The 7,286-nt window shown below is 51.8% G+C and overlaps 1 long non-coding RNA gene across 1 annotated transcript; it reads left to right on the forward strand.

Annotated features, from left to right (window-relative positions):
• LOC308192812 lies at positions 1–4,015 on the forward strand. Its single transcript, XR_013949134.1, has 2 exons — positions 1–801; positions 922–4,015. It is a non-coding gene; the product is annotated as an uncharacterized lncRNA (long non-coding RNA).
• Positions 4,016–7,286: the final 3,271 nt, after the last annotated feature.

A 7,286-nucleotide genomic window follows, 5' to 3' on the forward strand; every position in this document is an offset into this window, starting at 1 on the left:
GGAGACTGGGAGCTGGACAGGGGAGGGGGAAGTCTAGTCTGCCAGCAGACCTGGTGGAAACTTGTGCCCCTGTACTCCCGACCCACCACTCTGAGTGCTGCTGGACTTTGGTGAACTAGACAGTTGTGTCTTCTGGTCCCCAAGCTGCACTGTCCTCACGTTACTCCTAGGCCTGAGTGTAGGAGCATCCCCTGACAGCAGGAGATTTAATAAATTCAAAGGATGGGAAAACACAGAAGGACTGACACAAGTAGTAAAGCGTTCAGGGCTGGATATGGAGTAAACTTTTTATTTTTTGGACATTTTTTTAGACCCTTCGGTGCATCTTACTTGCTGTAGACAGAAGGTATAGCTTTATTTAGCCTTTCTGGAATTAGAGGTGTAGGTGTAATTTGAGTCTGGAACTTTTTTACACACCCTTCTGTCATGTGAGCTACAACCTGCATCTCAGCAGTGAAACAGGGGGACCTCGGGAGAGACAAGGTGGGGCAGGGAAGAAGGAAGAGCTTTGTTTGCCTCCTGGGACAGACCCCTGGAACCAGGGAGAGCCACGAGGGACCCTCTGGTCAGTGTGGGCCTGGGATGGGAAGGAGGACTCTGCCTTCGCTGGTCCAGGCAGATACTTGTTTAACCTCCTGACATGAGACTTTATAACCACCCAGAGGATCTGCTCCTCTGTTTCACCATTAGGAAGTTTCCCCTGCTATCCACTCAGATCCTTCCTGCTGTCATCTTAAGCTTGCTGTTTGTTATGGACACGGAGGACAGATTATTCCCCCTTTCTCCACAGTGATATTTCAGGTATTTGCTATATCCCAGTAGTGTTTTTTTTTTCCTCAGACTGATAAATCCCTATTTTCTCCTTATTTGCTTGGAGATCTCTGAGCCTGTTTGCGACTCTTGTTTTTCCTCTGTCACCAGGAAGTTGGGACCTGATAAAAAGTCAGTTTGTTCGCTGATGCTTGCAATACCGAGTAGAATGGATAGATGACATCGCATATCTTGCATCAAGAAGTCTAATTATGGATTCCAGTATGATGTTTTCCATCTTTCCAATGCCATAGCTTTGCTGATTTATGTTTCATTCCATTTTGCATTTCCTGTCGATACTTTATTTTTGTTTACAGGTAGAGTCTTGCCTAGAGCCTCGCTGCATTGCACCTATTTTGCTCAGACCATTTCTCTGGTTTGTTGAAGCCATTTTGAACTATTATTCTGCTCTCCAGCATCCGTGCAGCTCCTCTCAGCTTTGCAACACCTGCACTTTACGAAGTGTATTCTCTCTTCTGTTGCTGACTTCAGTAACGAAGAACGTGAACTGTATGGAAGCAGAGCCTCTCGCTGAATGCGTTTTGCTGTTTTGATGGTGAATCGCTTTCTGGGATGCGATTTTTTTCCCCTTTTCCCACTCTGCACCTACCCCAGCGCAGGTCTACCTAGACCACGTTCCTTCCTTGCTCATGAAGGCATCCTGCAAGCTGAAACGCGTTGCCGGTTGAGCTGATACCAGCGGCTTGCTAATACTTGAAGAAAACATCCTGATCTTCACCTCGTGATTGTGCCAGCCTCAGCAGGCAGAGGATGGGCGAGGAGGTCCCTGTGGACGTGGCTCCATGAAGGCCCCAAGGAGCAGTGGGGGAGCACCAGGCGAGGGGCAGGGGCCTTCTCCCACTACCGCCCATGGCTTCACGCTGGGCCAGCAGGGGGTCCGGTGTGAGGGCTCAGCCCGCTGTTCCCCACATCTCCTCAGGAGACAGGTTGGGTTTGCCCATTGGATAAGGGGTTGGGAGGCAAATACAAACAACATTTTCATCAATTTCTAACTAACCATGACTTATTTGTAACTAATGATCAAGCCTAAGGTGATTGTAGTTTATCCTCTCTAGTTAGATGACTTTTTGTGCTGCTGCTTTTTGTGTGAGAACAGCCTGAGCGTACTTGTTCAGTCAGCTGCAGTCCATTAGTTAACGTGGATGGCGGCTCTGTGTACTGAGTCACTGGAAGGCGGTTCCAAAAATCCCGCACGTCCCGTACCTGTTACCTCTCCCTCACCTCGGCATCCCCCTGGCTCCACAGCACGTCCAGGGCTGTGGTCACTGCTGGAGAGCCCGACTCAGCTGTCATCCAGAAACAGGCTGTGAAGGTCCGAGTCAGTCCCTCCATTTTGTAGCCCTTTTGTCTTCGGTTTCTCTCCCCTCAGGCAGCACTGTGGGCACCCGGTCACCTTGGCACGGGTGGGGACTCGTCCCCGAAAAGCAGCCGTCAGCACTGGGGCTGCAGCACGCTGGTGCTGAGGACAAGCACCCGAGCGGTGCCTCTGCAGCCCCAGGATTTGCTGGGCTGGCAGTTTAGCAGAGGAAGAGTGATCGATAGGTTCAGCACAGCAAGGAAACGGATCAGACGCCCTTCAGAAAGCAGCCTGCAAGGTAATTTTCGCAGCCACTCCTGAGGGCAGGTCTGGACTCTGCAAGCTGGGCTCTCCCTTAGCCGAGGAGAGCACCTGCCCTCGCCTTTGCCGGTGCCCAGCCTGGGGTCGGCGTTCGCTGGGTGACAAAGCCAGGCGTGCTCGAGCCGCGCCGGGGCTCAACTTGCCGGAAGAAACCTCACAATTCTTATTTACCAAATTGACAAAATCCTATCATCGCAATTAAGGGGATATGTAATTAACTGTGTCTTAATTACAGCAGCTGCCACTTCATCTGAATGCAGCAATTTGCGGAGAAACCGGGGGAGATGCTTTAAATCCGTGTGTGCAAACAGGGAGAGCGCGCACAGCGTGAAGTGTGGGGCTGCCGGGGCGGTGCGGCCGGCCCTGCCCGGAGGCACGGGGTGGAAGCAAAGCTTTGCTGCTTGCCACCCTGCACGGGAACCCATTGCCTGGGCGTTTTGGAGCGTTTTGTTCCACCTTGGCTCCCTCGGCCGCAGAGCTGTGTGTGGGCCAACCTCACGGAGACCTCGTGGTGCAGAAACATTTGTGAAGAGCTCCTTGTTCCTGACCCCGGCCTCTCACTCGGGAGCTCTGGTGGTGCGTGACGAGCTGTGCTAGGCCAGGGTGAGCTTGTGCTCTTCCCCACGGTGTCACCCTTCCCAGCTGGAGCATGTTGTGGGGACGGGCAGCTCACCCCCATGCCTCTGCACCCACCTGCAGGTACTTCTCCGACTCCTCAGGCAGCACCAGGGTGTGCTCGCAGCTCAGCAGCAGCTCACGGCGGTCTCCAGCCCCAGCTCACAGGCAGGATCTGTGCTACAGAGGGGAAGGGCTCAAGTCCCTTTGGCTCCACAGAGCCACAGACGCCATTTGGGCTCCGTAATTCAGCTGCGCGAACGTGCTCCGTATGTTTCACACATGAAACGAGGTCGGGGCAGGAAGGACATCCTGCTGTGCCGGGAGTGCTCCCTGGTTTGCTAACCAGCACCCAAACCATTTTCTGAGTGTTTCAGTACCTTGTGTTGCCGGAAAAGATTGTCTTATTAACATGCACGTCAAGAACATGAAAAGATGGGATGACGTGCCATTGCTATTTAAATAAGGGCATGAGCTCCCATGGACTCCTGTGTGACCGGGCTGTCCCCGGCAAAAGCACTGCTTAGCTGTCTGAAGCTGTCCTCACATCATGCTGCAGGCCTCCAGGCCGCAGCCAACATCACCTTCAGGAAAAGAAAAAATTAGACTTGTTAAAACTTCTCCGTACTAATCTTTTAAAAAGCATTTATTCCTAGTGTATTTACACTCTGAACGAGGCTTCACAGAAAAGTTCTGAGTGCATTTCTCTTTCTGTCTGATTTGGGATGGAGTGCCAGCCACACGTTGTTGTTAATAGCAGTTATATTTGCGTGGAAACATGCTCTTTGCTTCACTGGCCTTTGAATTTGGCTGCCTACGTTTTTAAAAGTGAAATAATAGAGTATTCTGACTCAGTTATTTCCACATCAATTGTCTGTGGTGTTACTGACTGTGCTTTGGGTATGGTCCTACCAGGAGATATTAAATAAGTAAATAATAATAAAAAAAGAAGACGAAAACAAAGCAGCCTTTCAGTTTGTTTAACCCCAGCAGAGCCTGTAGGCAGAAATGATGTGATTTTCGTAGTCACCGAGCACTTGTTCTTCCACTGATGTCATTTTTGGGCCTCAGTACGGGTACCAGGCATTTAGCTTTCGGTAACAGGATTTGAAAACACCACTCAGAGGTTCCCACTTTGTCCGAGTGTCCTCAGCAGCAAGCATAAAAGAAATGCAGGAAATACAGGGCATGAGAAGAACTTTTTTTTTCTTTTTCTGCAAGTTCCCTGCTTTGTAGGTGCAGGGTTTCCATAGGACACGCAAAACGCTGCCAGCAAAGCCACCTGGTGAAGACCTCCCCCTGCCCTCCCACAGGTTACACGAATCCCGTTTGCTCTCCCACTCGTAAAACTGGTGAGACAAATCTGCAGCTGGTCACACTGAGGCAGTTTTCTTCAAACATCTGCTGCACAGTCAAAAATAGTGTTTTTTTTTTGACATCAAGGTGTCTGACAGCAGCTCGCATTCGGCTTCCCGGAGGTGGTGTGTCGGTGCTGCCGCTCTCCAGAAGCGCTCCGTACCCGACTCCTGCTCTTTCAGGGGCTGTGAAGGGATGGGGCCAGGACCCCTGCATCAGGGGGGGCTTTCTGGCTTTTGCTAATGCGCCCCGCCTCTGACCTGCAGCGTCTCTGGTAGCCAAATGCCAGGCCTCTCTCCGCACGAGGCCACCGGCTGTATCAAATCGTGGCATGTGAACAAAGGGCCGGGAGGAACGGGAATGAGATCACCAAATCCATTTGATTTATTCAGGATTGAGACCCGGTCTTCTGGGTGAAAGTGAGTGTGTTAACCCACTGTGGGAGTTAATTCCTTGCCTAGTAATTATTCAGGCACCATTAAAGCATGCATTGTGCTGGAGGTCAAATGAGATTACTCTAAAGAATTTGGAATGGGAAAAATGTTGGTATTTTTTTTCATCAGCCTAAGTGTTTAGTTATCTCAGTGTTTAGCTATTTATATTGAGGCTGTCACTGTGGCATGTCACTGTATAAACACAGGGATGCTCTAAATCTCTTATTATTTTAATGCCATTAATGTTCTTCAGCTGGGAAAAAAAAAATTCCCCCTGGATGATAATAGAATAAGTGGCTTAAAGTAAGCAGCAGCTCTGGGAAAGCCGCCGGTGCAGGCGCACCCAGGCAGAACGGTGCCGGGCTCTGCATCTCCCAGCACCCACGGCCACCCCTCGCACCGAGACGGCTCTGCCTTCGCCTGCTCCTGCCCCCTGGAAGGCTGCCCTGCACCTACAAATGTGCACGGGAGCATGGCAGTCCAGGCCTGCTCCCTGCTTTTTGCGTCGAGATAGAGGAAGGGGAGCAGCACTGCGTTATTCTCAGCTCTCGCGCCCGAGTGTGACTTTGAGCAGAGCTCCCCTCCGCAGAGGTAGGCTGGGTGCCTCGCTCAGATCATATGCGCTGGCACCAGGGGGGAGAAGCAACACATGGGCTGGATCAAGGAGCATTCTTTTCTTGGCGATTCACAAAGATACAACTTGTAATTGCAGATCCAGACATATGCTGTCCTTACTTCTGAAAAGGAAAATGCTCGGGTAGTGGCACCGGGTGCAGGGGGATCCGGGAGGCAGAAGCAGGAGCAAACCCAGGGCATGCAGAGGAGTCGGTTCCTACCCCGGAGAAACCTGCCTGGCTTTCTGGTTGTAGCAGCCGGGGGAGAGGAGCTGGAAACTGGAAAACTAGCTCAAACTGGTCTGTAACTGCAGCAAGATGTTGGGCCCCCTGGGGAACGCAGGGTGGCTGAGGAGAAAGTCTGGATGCTGAGGCTGTTTTAGTGCTGAGGGGTGGTGCTGGGAGGGTCTTGGTGCCTGGCACACTTCTGCGCGGATGAGAGAGGAAGGGTGAGAGCATGAGCTGGCCAAATCAGGGAGAACGGGCAAGGGGACCGTAAGTGTGAAAGAAGCATCCGTACCTTTTAGCCTGTGGGTTTTTGAAAGCCTAGAAACAAAGCCTAGATGATCACTGTTAGCTCCCTCCAAATGACTCCTGAACTTTCCAGCCTGTTTGGCTGAAGGTGATGTTCTCAAAGACACTCAGTCCTTGCAGTTCTGTTCCTTTGTGCAAAAACATCTGGGAAGAAAAGGTAAGTCCAAACCCACGTGAGCTCGGGTGCAGTGTTAACTAGGAGCCATAAAGGAGGGAGGTGTTACAAGCATTGCAGCTGCAAAAGGAGCACTGCAGAAGCAAAAAGTGGTGCTACAGGGAGCACATTAGGCACGGAGGCATCCAGGAGCAGGACACGCAGTGGTAGGGGTCCAAGCCCCATTCATTCACCTGCCCAGCAGTAACCACACCTAATTCACTTCACATTGAATCTGAATCTGCGCTACTGTGCCTGGACGGCGTGGGAGGACAGCACCGAGGTGTGCAGACCCCAAAGCAGGAGGAGCTCCCTCCTGTCATCACCATTCCTGGTGAGACAGGCCTCTGGAGGCACTTCCAGCCCCACTGGCTACGATTCTGACACGCAGCTGAAGTAGCGCGTAGCTGAAAGGTCTTTGTTCCTGGCCGATAAAGCAGAGAGCGCTGAATGCCAGGCAGGGATCCAAGCGACATCACTCACTCATGTTTCAGCCTAGCATGCAGGGGACTGATTCTGCGTGTCAAAGCGGAGATACAGATTGCTGCCTGGGTTTCCACATGTCCTGGTTCTGGCCTTTGCCCTGCAGCAAGGGATCCTTGAACACATCCATTTCCTAAGGAGGAAACTGTTTAGTGCATGGCGGGGACCCTAATGGTGAAAAGCACTTGGTGCAGCAGCAGGGGAGGTCTTGCTCCTTGACGTGTCTGCATTTCACCTTGGGTACAAGGGCTGGTCTGTGCCCCAGCTGGGAGCGAGAACCCTTTAGCAGCCGTGTGCTACCAAGCACCAAAACATACAAAACTGGGAGCACTCGCATCCTGGGGTGCCACGCATGCAGGTGCTGGGGCAGGTTGAAGAAGTGTCCTTTGTGGCTGCTTTTGCCTTCCCCCCAGGTTCATCTGGACCAGCTCTTTGTTGCCCACCCATTCATTAACCCAGTCCTTACACCCCATATATAACGCTTTTGCAGGCTACGTCTGGGAATCACCTAGTCCAGCACTTCCTCCCAGTTGTAGGCGATGGTGTACAGGGCTGACCTTCCACAGGTGGTGGGACAGAAAGCTTGGCAGCAAGCAAAACTTTTCTGGGTAGGACCATGCAAATACCTGCTGATCAGCATGACTTTG

Source organism: Anser brachyrhynchus (genome assembly GCF_964034855.1).
Source record: "Anser brachyrhynchus genome assembly, chromosome: 3".
NCBI classification, from domain to species: Eukaryota; Metazoa; Chordata; class Aves; order Anseriformes; family Anatidae; genus Anser; species Anser brachyrhynchus.